The sequence below is a fragment of the Amphiura filiformis genome, chromosome 18 (assembly GCF_039555335.1).
Source record: "Amphiura filiformis chromosome 18, Afil_fr2py, whole genome shotgun sequence".
In the NCBI taxonomy this organism is placed as follows: Eukaryota; Metazoa; Echinodermata; class Ophiuroidea; order Amphilepidida; family Amphiuridae; genus Amphiura; species Amphiura filiformis.
The window spans coordinates 38,850,111-38,873,529 of NC_092645.1; positions in this window are offsets into that span (position 1 = coordinate 38,850,111).

Here is a 23,419-nt window from a genome sequence, read left to right on the forward strand (position 1 = left end):
TATAGAATACATCAAGGGTCCTGGGTCATCATTGTACAAAATATGAACTATGAGGGCTCTGTAGTTCTTGAGCTAGAGCTGTTTGAAATTTTACACATATTGCTCACTGTAGCCCATGACCGTTGACCTCTGGGGTCGATGTTACTGCAGGGAATATCTAAGGGTCACGGGCCATCATTGTACCAAGCATGAACCCTGAGGGCGCTATAGTACTTGAGCTAAAGTGGTTTTAAAAATGTACACATATTGCCCCCACTGTAGCCTGTGACCTTTGACCTCTGGGGTCATGGCTACCATAAGTTACTTCTAGGGGTCATGGGCCATCATTATACTAAGTATGAACCCTGAGGGCGCTGTAGTTCTTGAGCTAGAGCTGTTTGAAATTTTACACATATTACCAGCTGTAGCCCATGACCTTTGACCTCTTGTGTCAGGGGTACCCTATGATGATGCTTGGGGTCATGGGCCATCAGTATAAAAAATATGGGCCCAGAGGCTACTTTGCTTCTTGAGATAGAGGAGTGCAAAAAAGTGGTCTTGAGAAGAAGGAGAAGGAGAATACTAACTAGAAACCACAGTTGTGTTTGCCCAAACACGAATATCTATGCCCGTGACCACACCTAACCCCCTTCCCCTATTCACAAACGAAAACTTGGTGAGCACCATGTGAAAGCCCTTGTTTTAAGCTTTCATTTGATATACATGTAATGCTCACAACACTAGACTGGCCCACACTCTCTCTAATACCCTACCAAACCTTCACTCTCTTGTATACGCCATCAGACCATCACTCTCTCTAAAACACTACTATACTGGACAACACTCTCTCTAATACCCCACCAGACCCTCACTCTCTCTTATACTCCACCAGACCATCACTCTCTCTAAAACACCACACTGGACCATACTCTCTCTAATACCCCATCATAAGCTCACTCTCTCTTATACGCCACAAGATACTCACTCGCTCTAAAACACCACCAGGCTGGCCCATACTCTCTCTAATATCCCAGCAAGCCTTCACTCTCTCTTATACTCCACTATACACTCACTCTCTCTAAAACACCACCAGACTCTCACTCTCTCTTATACCCCACAGACACTCACTCGCTCTAAAACACCACCAGACTGGCCCACACTCTCTCGAATACCCTACCAAGCCTTCACTCTCTCTTATACCCCATCAGACCTTCACTCTCTCTAAAATACCACCAGACTGGACCACACTCTCTTTAATACCCCACCTCTCAACCAACCACACCCCTTGTCCCATCATGACAACCTTTTGAGGTGGTCCAAGGAACCAAAATCAAAATGTCTACACATTCCCTTTTAAGGGAGTTCTTGTCAAGTGATTAGTTTTCTTGACGTACGAATCAGACCGTTATCATTGCAAACACAGGTAGCTAACAAAATACTACCTATTGCGCTACACTGTGTTAACAGGTCGTACCTATTTTGCTTTTTAAAGTCTTAAGACTTTAACCTCTGGGGATGCGGCTAATACAGAATACATCACGGGTCATGGGTCATCATTGTACCAAATATGAACCCTGAGGGCGCTGTAGTTCTTGAGCTAGAGCTGTTTGAAAATTTACACATATTGCTCACTGTAGCCCATGACCTTTGACCTCTGGGGTCGATGTTACTGCAGGAAATATCTAAGGGTCATGGGCCATCATTGTACCAAGCATGAACCCTGAGGGCGCTATAGTTTTTGAGTTAAAACGGTTTTAAAAATTTACACATATTTCCCCCTGTAGCCTGTGACCTTTGACCTCTGGGGTCGAGGCTACGATAAGTTACTTCTAGGGGTCATCATTATACTAAGTATGAACCCTGAGGGCGCTATAGTTCTTGAGCTAGAGCTGTTTGAAATTTTACACATATTGCCCCCTGTAGCCCATGACCTTTGGCCTCTGGGGTCGGGGTACCCTAGGATGATGTTAGGGGTCACAGGCCATCACTATACCAAGTTTGGGCCCCGAGGCTACTTTGGTTCTTGAGCTAGAGGAGTGCAAAAAAGTGGTCTTGAGAAGAAGAAGGAGGAGAAGGAGGACTAGAAACCACAGTTGTGTTTGACCAAACACGAATATCTATGCCCGTGACCACACCTAACCCCCTTCCCCTATTCACAAAACGAAAACTTATACCCCTTGGTATAAGCTTTAAATGATATAAGTATCATTATCATAGCACCTAAAATAAAAAACCGCCCAATTGGGCGCCAAATGCAAAAGTTAGTGACCATCATGTGAAAGCCCTTGTTATAAACTTAAATTGATATAAGTATCATCCTCATAGCACCTAAAATAAAAAAGCGCCCAATTGGGCGCCAAATCTAAAAAAAACTGGTGACCACCCCTTACAAACCGTGACAACCCTTAACCCTCCTAACACCCATTAACCAACCACACGCCATGTCCCACAATGACAGCTTTTTTGAGGTGGTCCAAGGTACCAATATCAAAATGCCTACACATTCCCTTTTAAGGGAATTTTTGTTAAGAGTGATCAATTTCCTTGACATACGATTCGGGCCGTTATCATTGCAAACACAGGTAGCTAACAAAACGCTACCTATTGCGCTATACTGTGTTAATAGGTTGTACCTAGTTTGCTTTTTATAACCTTTGAACATTTACCATGTTAATGCAGGAAATATCTAAGGGTCATGGGCTATCATTGTACCAAGCATGAACCCTGAGGGCGCTATAGTTCTTGAGCTAAAGCGGTTTTAAAAAATTTACACATATTGCCACTTGTAGCATGTGACCTTTGACCTCTGGGGTCGCGGCTACCATAAGTTACTTCTAGGGGTCATGGGCCATTATTATACTAAGTATGAACCCTGAGGGCGCTATAGTTCTTGAGCTAGAGGTGCTTCAATTTTTATACGTATTGCCCCCTGTAGCCCATGACCTTTGACCTCTGGGGTCGAGGGTACCTTATGATGTTTCTAGGGGTCATGGGCCATCATTATACCAAGTATGGGCCCCGAGGCTACTTTAGTTCTTGAGCTAGAGGAGTGCAAAGGACTGGTCTTGAGAAGGAGGAGAAGGAGAAGGAGGAGAAGCCGAAGACTAAACACAACAAATACAATATCTATGCCACCGTTCCACGGGCATAGATAAGGAGAAGACTAAACACAACAAATACAATATCTATGCCCCGTTGCACGGGCATAGATAACTTAAATCGACCGACCCAGGTGTTGGCACCTAAAGGGCAAGTCAACTATTTTTTTTCTAAGCCTAATGCATTTACAAAAACGTTTACTAATTTATGTGGTGAATGTGTCCCTTTGTAAGTTTACGGGAAAGCAAGGTTCCACAGTCATCATTGATTTCAAAGGGTTACCATGAAAAATAAATTATACAAACTTAATTATCGAACGAAACATGAAAGAATAAGTTGAACATCTTTATACATAAATTCAAATGTGCATATTATTATTAATACATTTCAACAATAGCGTAACAATAAACAATACAAAAGGAAGTGACACCAGACCTTTGGTTCCATCATATATAACGCAACATTAACTGTAGATATGTATTCAAAGATATACCTATCATTTTTTATTCCTTTTGACACGATGGACAATTTGGAATAATTTTTGGCTTAATCGGACAGTTGGTTGACTTTTAAACTATCATGCCATGATGTAGCTCACAACGAGGAGTCGAACAGATATGTGACCATTTACGTTTTTGCTTGTCATGACCAGCCGAATAATTTAAGCTATAAACAAAAAGATTGAAGACAATTTTCGCGTCGTTTGGTAGATGTTTTTCAAATGGACAAATCATATATCAAAATGATCAGAATAGCCTGGAGAATCGTTACTGCTATGTTGTCAAATGTGTAACCCCCGCTTTTGATTCTGTTTCCATGGCAACTGTCACGTTATTTAAGGATTTTTCATTTTTACCCAAAACAGTCACTAGCTATTTATTTGAAGCTAAATGGAGTAGAAACTTCATATTTGGTGTGCAGAATACGTGACACATGGGTATTCAATATCAATATAAGGCCAAGTAAAATAAAAACCATGTTTCACGTCCGGGTTTTTCAAAAAAAGGAGGAGGGGGCTTTTTTTTTTTTTTTTTATCGCAAAATTGGCGTAAATACCCATAATTAGAGCTGTTTTAGCGTAGCCTACACAACAATGCCTGGAAAAGGAGTAGGTCTCTTTTTATTTGTTGTTGTGAGAGGTAGGCCCCATCTAATTATCCCAAATCCTTCCTTCACTTCATTGCCAGTAAGAACTAGCTAAATGATTATGATTTAGTTAGTTGTAACTGGCAATGACAGGATAATGTATTTTTAGTCCAAATTATTTAGTGCTGTATTTGTCTGGAATCGTAGTATTTATTTCGGTGCTTTGATTTTATTGATATGTTTATTATTTTTAATAGTTTTGGTACAAATTGTTGGGCATACGCTGGCAATAAAACGACGGATAACATTTGTAAACACTTAAAACACACAAAACACCACTCTACTTTACATGTGAAAGAGTAATAGGAGTTGCAATTTGTTACAGCATAAAACATTGTGTTTATGAATTTGCAACACCTTATGCTGATATCGCTTGTATTACATGGTTCTTTGGGAAATAGCGATGCTGAAAGTGGGATGGGTCTTAACAGCCCTACATACGCGTCAATTCCACAATGAGCTACAATCATCAATGGAAGTGACTCCCGTGACAAAACAAGTCACCAGGCGTGCGACACTCACTCATTTGCATGGCAAAATGACCCCTCCATTGTGTTTGTTCATTTGTGTATGGAGAGCCATTATACTAGAAATACCTTCTTTTTTTTTAAGCATTAAATTAGTATCATCCTGGCGGCCCCTTGCACTGGAAAACCAGAATTTGTTATTTAAAAAGAAACGAAAATAGAAACAAACCCAGATCCGCCTGTGTACATATCAGTACGACGGCAACTTAGCTCACTTCCGGTATTTTATACCGGCGTGACTTTTGCTGTTACGTAACAAAATGTTGAAAATAAGACGGCAAAGACGTTATTTTGGAAATACTCAAAAAATGGAATACACAAGCCATTTCTCGCTTAATTCCCGTATTGGGCCCATAGATAAGATCTGAAACATGAGTTTAAAACAAACAGTAAAGTCCAATTATTGTGGACAAAATGAGTGTTTATTGTGCGCGAAGTAGCCTAAAAAAAGAAAAAATGCATGTCACGATCACCAAAATGGTTATACCTACAACTATGAGCAAACGCCAGTCGTATGCTTTTATGTAATGATAGATATTAACTAACGTGAGCTTCTATTAAATTGTCAGCGAAAATGGTTGGTGGAACAATCGAGTCGTAGGTTGGAAAGTTGCTTTCGAAATGGCTTCGTGTCGCAATCGTGCGTGACCATGGTGACCAGGAAAATTAGCAGTCGGCTCTGTCCATATATCGATTAATACTTGTCAGAATCGTCCAATTGACTCCAGTGGTATTTATTTATTCATACAAAATACTGCCCTGTCTTACAAAATATCGAAGTCAATATGAAAAGTAATTTCACCCCATTTGACTGAACTTGAAACAGTTTAAAAAGATTATTGTTGAACGAGACACTGAATTAGAAATAACATTGCAAAAGGTGCGAGAATAATTCAGCAGGTTGTGATGGTCTAGTGGCTAGGGCCGTGCCTGTAGTGCGGGAGGTTGAAAGTTGGAAACCCTACCATAGCGTTTTGATTTTTCTTTTTGAAAATTATGAAAATATTTATGATATTAGTAAACAACTTTCAGGAAGGGTTTCTGGTCATTTGAAATAGAAATAATGAGGTAAAATGAAAGAAAGCGTTTTTTTTTTTCAATTAGGTGTATGTCTGGGTAGGGTGTAAAGACGGTGTAAAATGTACAAATATGCCAAAAAATCAGGTTTGAAATTCGTACAGTATGCCTGACGCTATCTCATAATATTTGATAGCCCTATATGCGCATAAAGAAAAACATTGCAGGGAAGACCGTGGCAAAACAAACGTGTTGCATATAAATATTGACCGGCCTACACACATATAGGCCCCCTACACCCTCATAGGCCTAACAGAACCAGAGAGAAAAAAATCAAAATGCTACGGTAGGGTTCGAACCTTCAACCTCGCGCACTTCAAACCACGGCGTTAACCACTAGACCTGCTGTATTTCATTCTTATCTTTGTAATCTTATTCCTCATTCATTGTCTCGATCAATAATAATATTTTTAAAACTGCTTTTAAGTTCAGTCAAATGAGGTGATATTACTTTTTATATTGACTTCAATATTTTGTAAGTCAATGCAGTATTTTGCTTGAATAAATAAATATCACTGGAGTCAACTGGACGATTCTGACGATTATTATTCGATATAATGGACAAGGCCGGCTGCTATTTTGCTAGTGACACTGGTCACTAATGGTCACGCACTTTGCATACAAATATTTACTGCTCATGAGGGATCTGGTGGAATCTATTGGTCACCGTGGTGAACTGGAGACCGACCATGGGCCTACCGGTCGAGGGAAAATAGTAGGCTCACTGTCTCCAGTTCACCGAGGGGACCAATAGATTCCACCAGATCCCTAATTTAGAGCAGTAAATATTTGTTTCATATCCTTCATTAATATATTCTTTGTTCATTGATTAGTTAAATATTAGAAACGGATACATGTAGGCTAAGCCTAGTCAAGGCTAGGCTCGGCCCCCGGGCTCGGGCCTTGCTTTGTTTTGATGCACATGCGCGCAGCACGCACACAGTTGAATGGCTAACATGGCTAAAGCTTACCGTGAAAATGTTGTAACCTCTAATGTAATACCGCCGTGAAACGAGTAACACGGGCGAGTAACCATGTTCTCTGTTATTTCACCATCAATATTAAGATACTGATCCCTATACTGAACTCAAATTATGCCATGAAACCGCTGTATTTTAGCTGCAGCTCTGTGCGTCTGCGTTTGTGCTTCGCAAGACAACATGACTTTCTACACATTAATACCCCGAAACCGGTACTGAAATACTGCGTTGCACCGAGTTGCACCGACCACTAGGAACTGCGACGCAGCATCGAGGTCATAGGACAATAGTAGTACTATTTACCTAGGGCGAATAGTACTTCCGAGGTTCCAATAGTAACCCCGTGCCCTCATCAATCGGCTTTTTGACTGCTTTGCAAAATAGTTTTGGTCACATGATAATCGTTTAATCAATTAATGAGCAAGAATATATTACTGAAGGATATACTAGTAATTAAAATTATAGCCCCAAGGTGATTTCAAAACCATGACTATGCCCCGAGACTAAGTCGAGAGGCATAGTCATGGTTTTGAGATCACGGCGGGCCTACAACTTTAACCATTCACGAATACAAAATAGTCAACGTTTGTATTATATAATATAATAGAATAGATCCTTGTCATTTGATTGGTTAAAAGAATTTGCTAGGCTAGACTAGGCTGTTTGCCTAGGGCAGGCCCACGTTTATCAGCGAGAGACGACTAGGCCCCAGACCGTAGTCCAAGGTAAGGCCTCAGTATGTAGAACTATGGTTGGTGTTAGGAGCAAGCATCTGTTTATTCTTATCCAGATGATCCTCGTATTTGCGGTATTATCATTTAATCGATATAATGGGTACGTTCAGTGTGAATTCAACTTCCGTGACGATGATTTTAAAGCTTAGGCCAAAGCCTAGTAGCGAGTTTAAGCTTCCATTCGTATTTTCACTGCACTGCATAATGCTCACAGCTTTTAGAGTATCTTCATCCGGTCCTTTTTAGCCACACTTTCTATTCTTCAGTGCTTGCTTGTTGTGTATCACCGGCATGGTGGATTCGCGGTGTTTGTCCCGCCAAAACAAAATCAGTATCTTAATGTCGCAATTGGCAGTGACGCATTGTAAACAGCGATATTATTCAATCGAGAAGAAGATATTTTAAAATGACTATATTGCCCGGGCAATAGTAAAAAAAGTCTATTGCCCGGGCAACCCATATCAAAAAATGAGACCTTTTCGGATAACTTCCCGATAGTCACCGGGTAGACACCGGCAAATTTCACATGCAAATTAGATAGGTAGCGGGTGACTACCCGATAAATTTTTGGGAAACAATTGTGGATACCTTTCAGGTAATAGGTACCGGATGACTACCCGATGACTGTTTTGGGAAACTAGCGGGTAACCACCCGATGACTTTTTGGGGGAACTAGCGGATAACTACCAGAATAACTTTGCGGGGACCTAGCGGATAACTTTTGGTGACGATATACCTGGTGACCTCTTTGGAGACTTCTTGTTGACCTTTTGGGGAATGCAGAAATACAAATTCATGAGTATGCACAAATTTATTAGGCGCATTTAGCTTATTATTTGAATTGTAGATTTTGGAGAAATATAACTCTGCAGTCATGGCAGTTGAGCTTGTGCTATCTTGCCATTAGAAACTTGAAAGTGTACAATGTAATTTTAAATATTCCTGATTTAATTTAATTGGTTCACACCTTTATAAGGTGCATACCTTTCAATTAATGTACAACCAAATTGTTATGATATCAGCATATACATGTATTACAGTACCTAAATGTGATCACATCACTGACACAGCATATAATAATTTTCATATCAAATATTATAATTTATTTACAACAAATAGCTTAATATAAAGCTAATCAGTTAATTGACACATTAGCTAATGATTATAGTAATTTAATTGACATGATTTACTGTCAAAAATATGTATGATTTACTAGAAAAGATATAAACTAAAACATTCAAATGTGTCATATATTAGGTACATAGTGTATAAAAACTGCATCAATACAAATCATTTCATACAAATTTTCCTACCTGCATTGTCATATGAAATCAAGCATTCAATGCTGTATAATTCATACAGCATGTTCCAGATTAATTAGTAAGCACCTTGTAATGTCCTACATGTAAATCCATACATTTTGGACAACAAATAACTTGAATATTCTGCACAAATATATTCCAACTGCCAACAGCTAGCTACTCCATTATTTGAATTCATTCAGTGACCTTTGACCATATACCCACCCACGCATTCTTAAGATGCTTAATGCTATTTTCAAGGTCAAATTAAAAGCGGATAACCACCGGGTAACTCCTGCAAAGAATATAAGTTTCTGGGAACCTTCTGGGTAACTCATTTGAAATATTTGAGTTTTTGGGTGACTTCCGGATGTCTACCCGAAAACTTTTGGATAACTTCATTAGGTATCCGCAAGGTATCCGCTAGCGGGCACTTTCGGATAACTCTGGAAAAGGTACCCGAAAGGTTTCTGATGACCACCGAATGGTCATCGGGTGGTCACCGGGAAACTTTTCTTTTTGCTATGGGAATAGTTCATTTTTGGGAATAGCTAATTCAATGACCGCATTTTTAACCAATCAGATGACAGGAATCTATATATGAGGTATATAATGTGATATATAGTATATATAGGGGAAAAAGTAACCCGCTTCGAAGAATAAATAATACCTAGTCTGGTCAGTAAAAAAGCACCGCTTATTAGCTGGTAATTCGTCGGCTGTATTCCATAGTGGCGTATAGTGATTTTTGGTCATTTTTTGAAAATTGGCACATATGTTTTTAATGATGTTCTCTTTCATTTTTCTAAGTCTCATCAGTCATAATTAGCTAATTAATCAGTAATTAATTAATTAAATGTGGCGTATAGTTACAAAGTGACATTTTTGTATTCCATAGTGGCGTATCGACCATACGCCACTTTTTATACACATTTTATAATTATGAAATATCGGCAAAATGAAAAACATCGTATGTCATAGTGGCGTACACGTATCGGACCTATACGCCACTATGGAATACGAACGACGAAAAGTAACGCCATAGGGATTACACGGCGACCGAGGTGGCGTACGGTTAACGTTAGGTTAGGGTATTGCGTTTTGTTTGTTTTCCATAGTGACGTATAGTTTTATTTTCAGTTTGCCAGCAAAAGTATGTATTTATTTCTTTTGAAAAATATATAACAATAAAATCTATTTAGTTTACTACAGAAATATCACATCATTTACAAAATATAATGAATGTCTGATTTACACAACTCGATTTTAAATTGGCATTTCTTCAAACCCGATTTTCTCGAAAAGTTGTTTATTCGCGGCGCCCCACTATACGCCACTATGGAATACAGACGACGAATTATGTATTCTAAAGTTACACCGATGAAGTTATGATTATATATCATGGTATAAACAAGAATATGTTCTTTTCCTCAATATTCATATTTGTTTTACCCTTAAGCAACACTAATGATAATAACAAAATATATATTATATTCTCAGTACATACTTTTAATCCACGAAAATATGGAGTATGAAGCGGCATAAGGCCTAATATTGTATGAATAAACAAGCATGTGATATAATATTTTGAACTACAATATAGGCAACTGGACTTACGTTTTCGAGTGGGAAATTTTCACGTTCGATCCTAAACGCATCATCAGCCCGACTGATCTTCTGGCGGTAAAAGTTCATTGATCTGTGATCAACAACATCCGCAACCCAACCCAAACCTCCACGTGGTGTCGGATGGGTAACTCTAACTTAGGCAATGGGGAACATGCTTGGATGCGAGGAAGTCAAGCTAGCGGAGGACCATGTCAAGTTTTGGCCACGTTCTAGCCCTTCCTCGGTTGACTCAGCCAGTTTGTTTTTAAGAAGACTGAGAAATAACATTGAAATCACCGTACGAGTTTACACGAAACATACAACGTGGCAGCAAACTGAAAGGAAATTATTAAGATGCAGTGAAGCATATAACGTTTTGTGACTGAATGAAGGTATACAGGTGCAATTTGACAAAGGAGTGAGTACTGGCGCAAATAACCAACGCACTGAAGAGTCTATTGTTCTATTGTGTCCGATTTGAGCGCTGACATATTGGAAAATGTTGCCAATCAATATTAATGAAGTCGTGCGATCGACACCTACAACTGTTCAATTGGGCGACTTTATTGTTAGGTGCTTTTATTCATACATTGGGCGTATCGAGCTGTATCGGTTGGTCCGCAATTATATTTAATATAGTATTATAGGCCTACAAGTATGATTTGATTTGCTTTATTGATTGATTCAGAAAAAGTATGGCTATATGCTTCTCGCGTTATCAGCAGGGTAGACTCCTATATACGCGATGCTCATGTAAAATACTATGGTAGGCCTATACATAATAAAACACGATGTGGACCGCGGCTAATGTCCTTAAAAATACTACAGTAGGAGTGATATCATAATTATATACTTCAAATCCTTATATGTAGACCTATTGGCAAACAATGTAGACAACTTACTTGTGTAGATTCTTATATCCGCCACACGTCAGAGCGCTCACTTTGCCTATGCTGTTGAACTGTCCGTAGCGAAATGGTAGAGCAAAGCGTGTTCACTGAGTATAATCAAATGAGCGCCCAAACCAATTTGGGCGCTGCAATAGGTTTGTATTGTAGGTGAACCTCTGTTTTGTGTGCATGCGACAACTCACGCACACCCTTGGGATGGACTAGTACAAAAGGTACCTCTCGTACGTATAGGCGCTTTTACGTGACTTTCGTTTCATCACTTATTGACAGCAGCCTGCCTATTATAGCGTTAATATGCTGGTCAGGTCAGTTACCGATTTAATGGCGGAAGCCCTTTGTCTCAAACAAAAGGTACCTCTCGATGAATAGCGTGTCGGGAACTCCAATTGGCACAAAGGAACAATAAGCGTTACATAATCTATTTCTTCTCCTTCCTATATAAACTCCTTGCAAATAACCATATGAGTTGAAAGCGCCATTCAAATCTACAAAAACGAAAAACGAAAAAGGAAAGAAATCACTCTCTGTCATTCACGCTCTTGGCTCACAGACACTATGAGGGATTCGCTCTGCTGTACATTCATATGAAATGACTTTGTATTATTTATGATTTTATATGACGAAAGAAGAAAATAAATATCCCTACCAACATGACCAAACCAAGTTTCTGTTTGTCATGAACATTATTGCCAGTACCCTACCGCATCTACCATACCCTTACAATGGTGGTAAATCGGCCTCGTTATTATTATTATTCATTATTTATTATTATTACACAAAACTTATAGGGCGCTCTACGGAGCACACAGCGCCTTACAAAGGCGACAAAAACACAGTATAGCAATACTCAAACGTTATACGTTTCTAGAAGTCTCGAAAAAATACTATTTCTCTGTACTATTTATGCCCTCTTGTTGCCAATTTTACATCCGTCAAATAACGCATTTGCTTAGCAGCGGCTGAAGAAGAGTCTCTCTATTCCCAGCCGGGTTTCCCAGTAACCTCTTCATGCTCAAACACATCAATAGGTGACCCCGGAGTGACATCATAAGCCGTTGACCTCCGTTGACAACAAATCCGATTCAGAAGTCAAATTTGTAGTTTTCTGTGGTTTGTCCCTTTTCAAATCGGCCAAAATACTACAATTTCTATAACTTCTCGATATGGGGCCTCCAGCCAACAACAAAAATAAAGACTCTCCTCTATATGTTCATGTGTTCAGCTTCACATAAAATGCAATTTTCGCCAAGTATTTAACCTTTATTTTACCGAAATCGGCCCGAAATTTGCTCGATTCGAGGTCAAAACAAAATGTAAACAGACGGAATCAGCCTCTGTTACAAGTCTTCAACTAGTCGCACTGCTCCACGGTCTATCGTGGGTTGAAAAGCGTAAGTGTAGGCACTGTAGCGTCATGTAAAATAAGTACCCGGATGGCCGGGGTCACCTATAATAAATTATTTCTGCTTCTTGGAAAATCTGGTCTGTTTTCTTGCTGACTTTAGGGCCCATCCATGACCTAATCATATCTCGGATTCAGAAAGAATGCACTGATGTCCGCTTGTATTTTCCTTGATCTTGGCCGTACCTAGAAGGCTTTTTTTGTTTGTTTGTAATTTTGTCATATTTTCCTGACTGAATGTGAGCTTCTAGTGCCGCTTTGTGCATGTTTCCTTGGGTAACCGAATAGTGTTTCTTGGTTAATATTTTCTGATGTTGAATTTCCTGAAGATCCATCTGCTTTAGATGAAACTTCACATGCTTTCTGATGTTAAGGGGCTAGGGTTAAAACTTTCCAAATCGCGTGCCAAAAAGAATTGCTTGCCCCCACTCGGCCTGCCAAAAATTCACTTTCCCCTTGCACTTGGCAAATTGTTGCGTTCCCAATTTGCAAACCTTGCCAAAAATTATTGCACCCCCAATTTACCCTTCCTCCAGGGCTTATAATTATTGTACAGCCCCTGATTGGTGTTCTCGTAGAATTGGTGAACTTTGTTGTTTGTACCGGGTAGCTAGCTGCCTGATGCTAAGAGCAGCCGGTCTTCCAAGCACTGCCCTCTATCTGTTTTAAAAAGGGTAAAAAGCCACACAGGAAAGATTTTTTAAACATTGGCCCCTTTTTTACGTTTTGAAACGATTTTTGGCAGATAAGACATTTACAGATTATAGTTCATTTTCTGCGGCGGATGCCATTTTGCGGGTTTGCGATCTTTCTGCACTCGTTCGCAGTGGACGCCATTTCTTGGGTTTGCGATCTTTCTGTGCTCGTACGCAGCTGATGCCGTTTCGCGGGTTAGCGATATTCCTGCGCTCTTCCGCGACATATGGCATTTTCGCGATCTTTCTGCGCACTTTTGTCGCGGATGCTGTTTCGCGGGTTTGCAATTTTTCTGTACTCGTTCGCAGTCGATGTCATTTCTTGGGTTTGCGATCTTTCTGTGCTCGTACGTAGCTGATGCCGTTTCGCGGGTTAGCGATATTTCTGCGCTCTTTCGCGACATATTATGGCATGTTCACGAGTTTACAATCTTTCTGCGCTCTTTTGAGGCGGATGCCGTTTCTTGGGTATGCCATTTTTCTGCACAATTTTAATTTTATTTAAATTACAATTTCATAATATCTCTGAAATAACATTACCATTGGAAATTGCTATTTCTTATTATTTTAATGCATGCGCTAAGCAAGACTTAATGATTTATGCAGTTGTTTAACAGTTAGCATAGGGTATTTAATAAAATGCACTAAATTTAATGCCCACGTGACCCATGGGCGCCGCCATACCAAGACCACCAAGTGATCCGTAGATGTGCTACAATGCTAAGACAAATATCATCAAAACTTAAGTGCCTTTATTTAAATGCCCTAAGACGACTGTATAATAACACAGCTTTCGTGTAATTTGTGATATTTCTACCCTCGTTTGCAGCGGATGCCGTTTCACGGGTTTGTGATCTTTCTGCGCTCGTTTGCGACATATGCCATTTTGGCGGGTTTGCGATCTTTCTGCGCAATTTTGATTTTCAAATTGTTATAATTCAAGAAATTAAGAACCGAATCATTAAGTGGCTGCATTATTACTCGTTTGCTTCGTTGTCGCATTAAATACTTTAAAAGAAATATATGACGGTATAGTTCTTTCAGAGAAATTGTTGCTAAGAGCGACTAAATCATAATACACAGTACCTTCAGGGCGTAACAAGAGCCTGGGGGCATGGACAATGAGCAGTGTTTGACCCTTTTAACATCTCCTTTATCAGACTCTATCCTTTATCGCTTTTGATTGGGGCTACTGAACCCTCGGGCCCATGGACTTCGTCCACCCTGTACATCCGCATGCTACGCCCCTGTCTACCTTTCACACACGATCTCGATCTTGATTTAGACAATAACATTAGAAATGGATTCTACACACCCCAAAATCTCTTTTTAAAGTGGTATTATATATCATCATAGGGCAAGTGGTTCAAAAGTTCAATTTTCAAGATGGCGTCTGTCGGCCATCTTGGATACTTGAACTTAAGGACCTGACCTTGACCCTGAATTTAAAAAGACATCAGAAAAGGATTCTACACACCCAAAACCTCCTGAAGTGATAATTATCCCAGCCACATTTCCCTAACATAATGAAATTAAAAAAAAGGAAATTAAATTTCGGCAGAGGTGGGGCTCGAACCCACGCTGCACTGCGCCGCTATCATGTATACAGTATCGACATTATAACCAGCGCCTAAGACCATGACTTGTTGGTGTCCTCGTGAAAATTTAAACATATAATCGCAACTTCATTACTTCAAAATACCACGTGACAAGCAAAGACAGAAAACGTACCATATTTTGGAATTTTATTTGTTTAAAAACATTTATGTGTATTAATAGCGCTCAATTGTTGATAACTGCGTGTTCTACATATGCGCAATACATTATCGATTTGAACTCGCTGGGCTGCTCGTGCTGCACGTGCTATACTCCTATATTATACCGGGTATATACATGTGGTTCAGTATGGAGCCCACCATTTTTCGTGTATACACGGTCTGGATTTTTGCAATTTATAAGTTTAAGTTTGGTTGCAAATGGATTTAAACTGGTTGTCATTTTCAGCCCATTTTACAAGTTGACCTCAACTGACATTTGACCTCTTTGCGTGACCTCAAAACCATCATTATATGGAAGTTCCCATAGTGCAGCAATTTCGGTTTTTTTTTTCAATTTTTCAAAAATACAATCACTACTATTCGTTTTGATGAGATATACTGTTCATTGATTAGGTATATTAGGGGCTGTCATTTTCTTCGGAGGGGGGGGGTCCATGAATATACTGGGGTCACAAATTTTTTATACAAAATATAGGGGGGGGGGTACTAATTTGTTTACACCAAAAATAGGGGGGTTATAAAATTATTAAGGGCTGGTGACTCAAATCTTTCGCGTGCTGCGCGCACATTCCTTTAACTTACAATCAACTTGATGCATGCATATTCTATGATGCGTCATATTGACATACATTTATACTATGTCGACTTGGCGTGATAATTTACCACGCAATATCAACATACACTTTTTCGACTTGATGTGATGATTTATCTTGTCATGTTGACGACTATTTTTAATAAGTCGATTTGGTGTGATAATTTATCTTGCCATGTCGACTTGGCGTGACAATCTATCTCACCATGTCGACATTAATAATAAATTGACATGTCAAGTTAATTTATCTCGCCATGTCGTCAAGTTGGATTGCACTTTAGACGCCTCCGTTCCTTACAATATGGCTTTCAAATTAACTTGACATTTGATGGGAATCACCCACAATTCTCAGTTGTTGTATATGGTCTGGTTGCCATATGGGATTTTTAACACGAGCTGGACATCATATATATCTTTCAGAATCTGCCGGGTGAAAATTGCTCACCCTTGAGAGTTTTGAGAAATTCAAGATGGCGTCCAAAATGGCCGCCATTTAATATTATAACTTACTTTAGATTCAACCTATAATGATAATTTTGGAGTCTAGTCATATGTTTCTTGGGTCAATAATCAAATTAAACCATTTTAAAGGTCAGGTTGGTATTACATATTGGTAAATCCAAGATGGCTGCCAATATAGCTACCAAATTGGCTATAACCTGCTTTATATTTAACCTAAGATAGGTATGTAAACATAGGTTTTTTTTATTGGTTTGGATAGCCAGGGGTGTGCATTTTCAGAATCTCCCAGATAAAAAGTGCTCACCCTTGAGGATTTTACGAAATTCAGGATGGCGTCCAAAATGACCGCATTTTATATTGTTGGCTATAACTTAATTCCTACAAATGTTATTTATTTATGTATTTGTTTATTTATTTATTTATTTATTTATTTATTTATTTATTTATTTATTTATTTATTTATTTATTTATTTATTTATTTATTTATTTATTTTTTTTTTTTTTTTTATTTATTTATTACACTTTATCTTGACTTACTTGACTTATCTGCTCAGGCCGGTGTGGCCCTTTGCCCTCTGCCGAGTAAGCCTCCTCCATTCAGTTCTGTCTGTTGCTTGTGTCTTTGCTTCATGTGGGGTCATTCCCAAGTACCTCTGAATTTGGTCCTTCCATCTGGTTGGTGGACGACCTGGTGGTCTTTTCTTGCTGAAGTCATTAATGTAGGCTTGGTGGGGAAGCCGATGTAGAGGCATCCTGAAGATATGCCCAGCCCATTTCAAACGTCTCCGGCAGATAACATCATTGCACGGTTGTTTGATGGGATCATTTATTAGTTTTTCAAACAAAACATCATGTCCAACCAAATTTTAGGCTTAAACAGCTTTTAAAAAGTGATATCAAGCTAATGTATACAGATGCTTTTGAGTCATTCTCAACTTTAATGTTCCCTCTTTTACAAAATTATTCACTTTTATAGCTTTTTTTAAAGCTTTTTCAGAGATAAAATGTATCTTTTAATGACAAAATTGGTGGCACTATTTAGTTACTGGAAATTGTTCTTTCAAGCTTTCATTTTATTGTTTGATAAAATATGTTTATAAAATTTCCTTGTTGCTTGTTTCACCTATTCCAGCTGTTTCAATGGCAGTATTAATCACCTACCCCTTGCAAACAAAGAAATATGATTTAGGATAAATAGCGCCATCTATAGTTTGCATTTAGTTAATAATGAAGCCAATTCTATATACATCAAACAACCGTGATTGATGGAGCTAGTGATGTTGAGACTCTGTCTGATGGAATTGTTGCGGATTTAGTAGTGAAATTCCAAGCATTGCCCTCAGGCATCGCATTTCAAAAACATCCAGTATGTGTCGATCGGATTAACGTAACTCCCAGGATTCTGACCCATAGGTGACAATAGGGAGGATGGGCGACTGGTAGATCCTTACTTTCAGCGATCTGGTGATGTCATGATTAGACCAGATGGTATTTTTTAATCTACCAAATGCCCAGGCTGCCAACTTTGTGCGACGTTTAATATCCTCTTCTATTGAGGGCACATTACTACCCAGAGAGACAACGTTATTTGCTTTGTCAATGGGCATTTGGTTCAGCATGATATCTCGTGGATCGTCAGACATGATCTTGCATTTTGTTGGGTTAATGTTCGTTCCCCAGCTGCTGCATGCTTTTTCCAATTCATTAGTGGAGATTTGCAGGTTATCAAAGTCCATATCCATGAGTGTGGTGGCATCTGCATATCGGATGTTGTTAATGCTCATGTCACCCATCTGCACACCTGAGCCTAGATTTTGGATGTCCTTCATGACAAACTCCAGATTATAGATTGAAGAGGCATGGTGAGAGAAGACATCCCTGTCTAACACCAACTAGGACTTCAAACCAATCGGCGATCTTTCCATTTACCACGACTGAGCATTTGGTTTGCTCATACATTTTTGCAATGAGGTTGACCTGTTTGGTGTCTACTCCTACTGATCGCAGACATTTCCAAAGGGCCTCCCTCCATGTGGTGTCAAATGCTGCTTAAGTCTACAAAGTTCCAGTGTATTGGAATGCGTCTTTCTTTAGCCTTTTCAAAGATTTGGCGTACTGTAAATACCGCATCTGAGGTGCCTCTGGAACTTCTGAACCTACACTGTTCCTCTCTCAGATGGTTATCTACAGTCTGCTGAATTCGGTTAAGAACCATCCTACATAATACTTTTCCCGGGATTGACAGGAGGGTAATAGCTCTGTAGTTGGCTGGGTCCAGTTTATCGCCTTTTTTGTACACAGGGGTTATTAGACCTTTACCCCAATCTTCAGGGATTTTTCCTTCAGCAGTGTTGATGATCTTCAACAACATTTGTTTCAACATGGGTCCTCCTGCTTTCAACACTTCTGCTGAGATCTTATCCCAACCACACGCTTTGTTGTTTTTAAGTTTCTTGATGGCCTCTTCAACTTCATCTATTGAAAAGGGCAAACTTGCTGTAGCAGGGTTGACAGGCTCCGGGATGGGGTTAAGTATATTACAGTCTGTGGGGAATTCTGTATTCAGATGTTTACTGAAGTATTCCTCCCAGCACTTCCCCAGCTAACAATTGTTCGTTGTTTCAACGTTGTCTAAAAGTTATATAAATAAGTACAAACGTAATATATGGACGTTGTAAGTACGTAAATCTGTGAACTCGTATTCGTGTAGTGAACACGTTATTCCCGAACGTTAATGTAACATCATTATGACGTTGTTTCGACGTCAAGTTGTGAACGTCGAAACAACGTCACTATGACGTTATATCAACGTCCGAAAATCACAACACGAATACGAGTTCACAAATTAACGTAATTACGACATCCGTAGATTACGTTGTATCGGGGTCAGACCATGACATTTATACGGCATTGTAATCACGTGCTTTATACGTCGAAACAACGTCATAAATTTGCGTACTAACGACGTCTGTAGATGACGTTGTATCTGAGTCAGTTCATGACTTTTAAACCACGTTTTAACCACGTGCTTTATACGTCGAGACAACGTGATTATGACATATTAACATCAGGCAACAATTATGCTCAATCCCAAAAAGGGAGAGCGTATAAAATTCAAAGTTTAGAACTTCAGGAATAGATGTCGTTACTTTGAGTTTCACGCCTAAAGGCGATCGTCAGATGCAGACGACTCGATGTAGACATTTTGGCTGGACAACAATCTCCTTGGAATGGAAGAATTTACATTCCATGGTGTCAACATCTAAACTATTTTTCAGATACGTATTTGTGTAACGTTTTCTGAACAAACGTTGTCACCAGGTCTGGTCAAACATTGCATCAACGTCGAAACAACGTCATTACAACGTCATAATGATGTTATATCAACGTCCAAAAATCAACGTCGAAAATAACGTTGTCACTAAACGAATACGAGTTCACAGATTTACGTGTTTACAACGTAAATGACAACCTAAGTCCAACGTAAGCGAACGTCGTGAATACGTAGTGTGTTAGCTGGGTCATTACTTCCTCTGGGGCTGTTTTCAGTGAACCATGTTTGTCCATTTCTTGAACCTCTTTTCAAGAAGTTTTCTTTTCCACTGCTTCACTTGATATTTGACCCCTTTGTTCAGCTTCCAATAGCAGTTCTTGTTTGGAGCTGAGGGGTTGTTTAACATCAAGACTCTGGCTTTTCTTCTCACTTCTTCAGGCAATCCCTTCACTTGGCGAACCCTCCTAATACCAACTGATTCTTCAGTAATTGTGTTTGTGGTGTCTCTGAACTTAGCCCACAGGTCTTCTACATCAGTATCCTCCAGTTGAAGCAGGGGTGTAAAAGTACCGCCAATCTTGGCTCTGAACTCATGCAATCAGGGGGTTGGTATCACTGGCACATAATTACAAAAAAAACCTGTAATGGTAATGTTGGTGTCTAGTCATAGTTTTTTTGGGTCAAAACATTTTGTAATATTAGCATTGGGAAAATTAAAATTATTAGGATATTGTAAGTCTACTGTAATGCAAATATAAATATGAAATTACAGAAATATCAAAATGCTACAAATATTGTGTTTCTATAATATTTTGGTTTTAATCGTTCATTTTTAGTTCAAGACAATTTAGTTCAGGGATAATCTTACAAGTTGAGATCAATTTTGCATGACAAAGTATTTTGGTAGCATAAATTATTAAAGTATACTTTAATCATCCAAGAAACAAAAGTCTGTTGAATCTGAAGCCTCGGCATGATACTTACAACCGTTTCAAACATAATGGTTTTATGTACTTTTCAAAATAATTAAAAAAACACCCCTCTTAGGAATCGTGGTATCTCCCAAATCAAAAGGTCTTCAGTTCCCATTTAGGTCCTGAAACACAGATAAGACCTTGAACTAAATTACCCCCCCATCAACTTATAACCTTCTCTAACTTTCATCTAGTATGATATCGAATTGACAGGAAATTGTAAACATAATTTCGGCAAAATCACGCGTTTTATGGGAAAAAAGAACAATTAGTCATTTCCATGGCGACAAGAAGCTGGTGTCACTATAAATGTTATTTTTGATACATCGCCCTAAATACCCTAAAGTACCATTGATTGACACAATATAAAGAAAATTGATGATTTCGCGTTTTGACACAAATTTTTAAAATAAGTCCATTTTGCTGGAAAAGCCTCACTCATGCGGTTAAAATGGCCTTGAGACCAGGCTTTGAAATAAGAAAAATATCCAAAGGTCATCCGGACCCTTGCCTTTGGAATTTCAAGGATCCTTACCAATTTTGAATGGTCCGAACCCGGACCCTTGTCTTTGAAAATTCTAATTTTCAAGGGTCCGACTATTACGAAGTACTAAATGTTGGTGTAGATAACTAGCAATACCAATTAGCTACGGGGATCACGGTATGTAGATTGTAGACAATTGAAAATCGGGGTTGAAAACTGGATGGGAAACTAAAATGAAAGTGTACTCAGGGAGCTGGACGTATTATGTTAACCAGATTTTCCAATGGAACAACAAAACTAGGATTTTCTGCTCTTTGCTTGATTCAATTTTTACTGGTCATGCGGACCCCTACCGTAGGAAATTTGCGGGTCCACGCCTACTTTCACGTGTAAACGCAAGGACGCGCCTTATTTTAAACGCTGCTTGAGACAGACAAGTCTAAAACCAATTTGATATATCGTTTTAGATTTTTAATCCAAACGATATATATATAATTAAGGATTTTATTTTTCAGGTGTATGTAAAGTGGATGAATACCATTGTGGATCTGGGTTTTGTGTTACGTTGGAAGCCAAGTGTGATGGCTTTGTAGACTGCTATGTGAACCAGGCAGACGAAAGACGTTGTGGTTTGTAGAACAAAATTGCACATTGCCCCAAGAAAGGTTTCTTACTAGTCACGGACTCTGATTAGAATTAGAAAACTCCATGGACAATATTATGATCAAACCATTCATTAAGAATATCATCAAATATCACGAATATCATTTCAATATCTCTGAAAAAAACCCTCACAATACTGAAATTATGTTGCACTATTAAACCTATATTGCACTATTTCTTTTAAGTCAGTGTAGGTTAATAGAATGTCATCTGAATAATTATTTGAATATCTGAATATTTATAGCCTATATCACATGCCCTGGGTCGTACCTGTGTGACGAAGTACCTGATGTGAACATCTCAAAGTGTGTGACGATGGATGAAGTCTGTGATGGCCAGATAGGATGTCCTGGAGGAGACGATGAAATAAGATGCGGTATGTAGACGTTACGTGGTGTGTTTGATGATCCCTCGGGAGAAGATAAAGACAGTCATGGGGAAATGAGATGTCCTTATCTCGATTTTGTCGGGTTTTTTAAATTGTTTTTGACGTACTGGGTCGTTCAATTTTGATCTTTATCTATAGGGAGACAATGAAATAGGCGGTGGTCATGTTCTATACCAACGAAAAATCACGTGGTTTTATTTATAAAGAATATCCATATGGAATTCTTCTCTAAGTATTTGATTCTAAGTAAAATGACCAACCTGACGCAGACATGAACATTCTCCGCGCGAATTTAAAGGCACAGAATAACTGTTAATTCTTATCTGATATATTTGACTTCATGGTCTCTAATGGAATTCTTATCATTAATATTATTAATATTTGATTCCATGGAGTAATGCCCCAAACGTAGACAGAACATAATCAGTGCTCTTAAAAGGCACAAATATCTCTTATGGAATTCTTAAGCTTATCGTGTGTATGTTACAACACCTAGTTTTTAGCATTGAACTTGGTTTCAAAGTTTATCAATTTTTTTATGAATAATTGATTTTGACCCTCCTTTAAGACCACTGTGATCCCGGACTATGACCTCCCTAAAGGACCAAATGATTTTTATACTGTTATTGGACGAAGTGGATATAGAACTAATGGGTTTAGACGAAATGGATTGGATGTAGACGAAATGGTTATGAGACGAAGTTGTATTAAACCAAATGGCAAATCCCCCTGGTAATGACCCCTCAGAACCAGAGATACAGACAATGTCACTTCTCTACCACAGCTACAAACTGTTCGAGAGACTCGTTCTTATCAGACTCCCCCTTGTAGATAAACATCTATTGGCTTAGGAAGATTTTGAACAGGGGGGGGGGGTGAAAATTGAAAACATTTTTGGTGGACCATCCTGAGGGTGCCCGGTAGGGGTTTCCTCCCTCTGAGTCAGAAAAATTGGCAAATATAGGTCACAAATACCTATTTTCCCTCTATTTTATCACACTTTTTTACCTTCACCTAGGATTATTGGGGAGGGGGGGGGCTAGAAGGTATTCTAGCCCCGCACCAAAATTATTGAGGGGGCTGAGACCCCAAGCCCACCGTTTCCTAAGCCTATGATATCTTATACTCGTACCAGAGCAAATAGGGTTTCGAACAGACAAGTCCACAACTGGTCAGGTCTTAAACATATCGCGGATGGCTTTGAGAGATGACTGATCATAGGCTACTCTATCAGCACTTCCAGAACCGCCGCGCCGCTTCTGTGTTGAGTTAGGAGGAAAACGAAGTAGGTGGCACGTACAGAAGAATGGCCTCCCAAAGGACTAGTCCCAATCCTGTAATAATA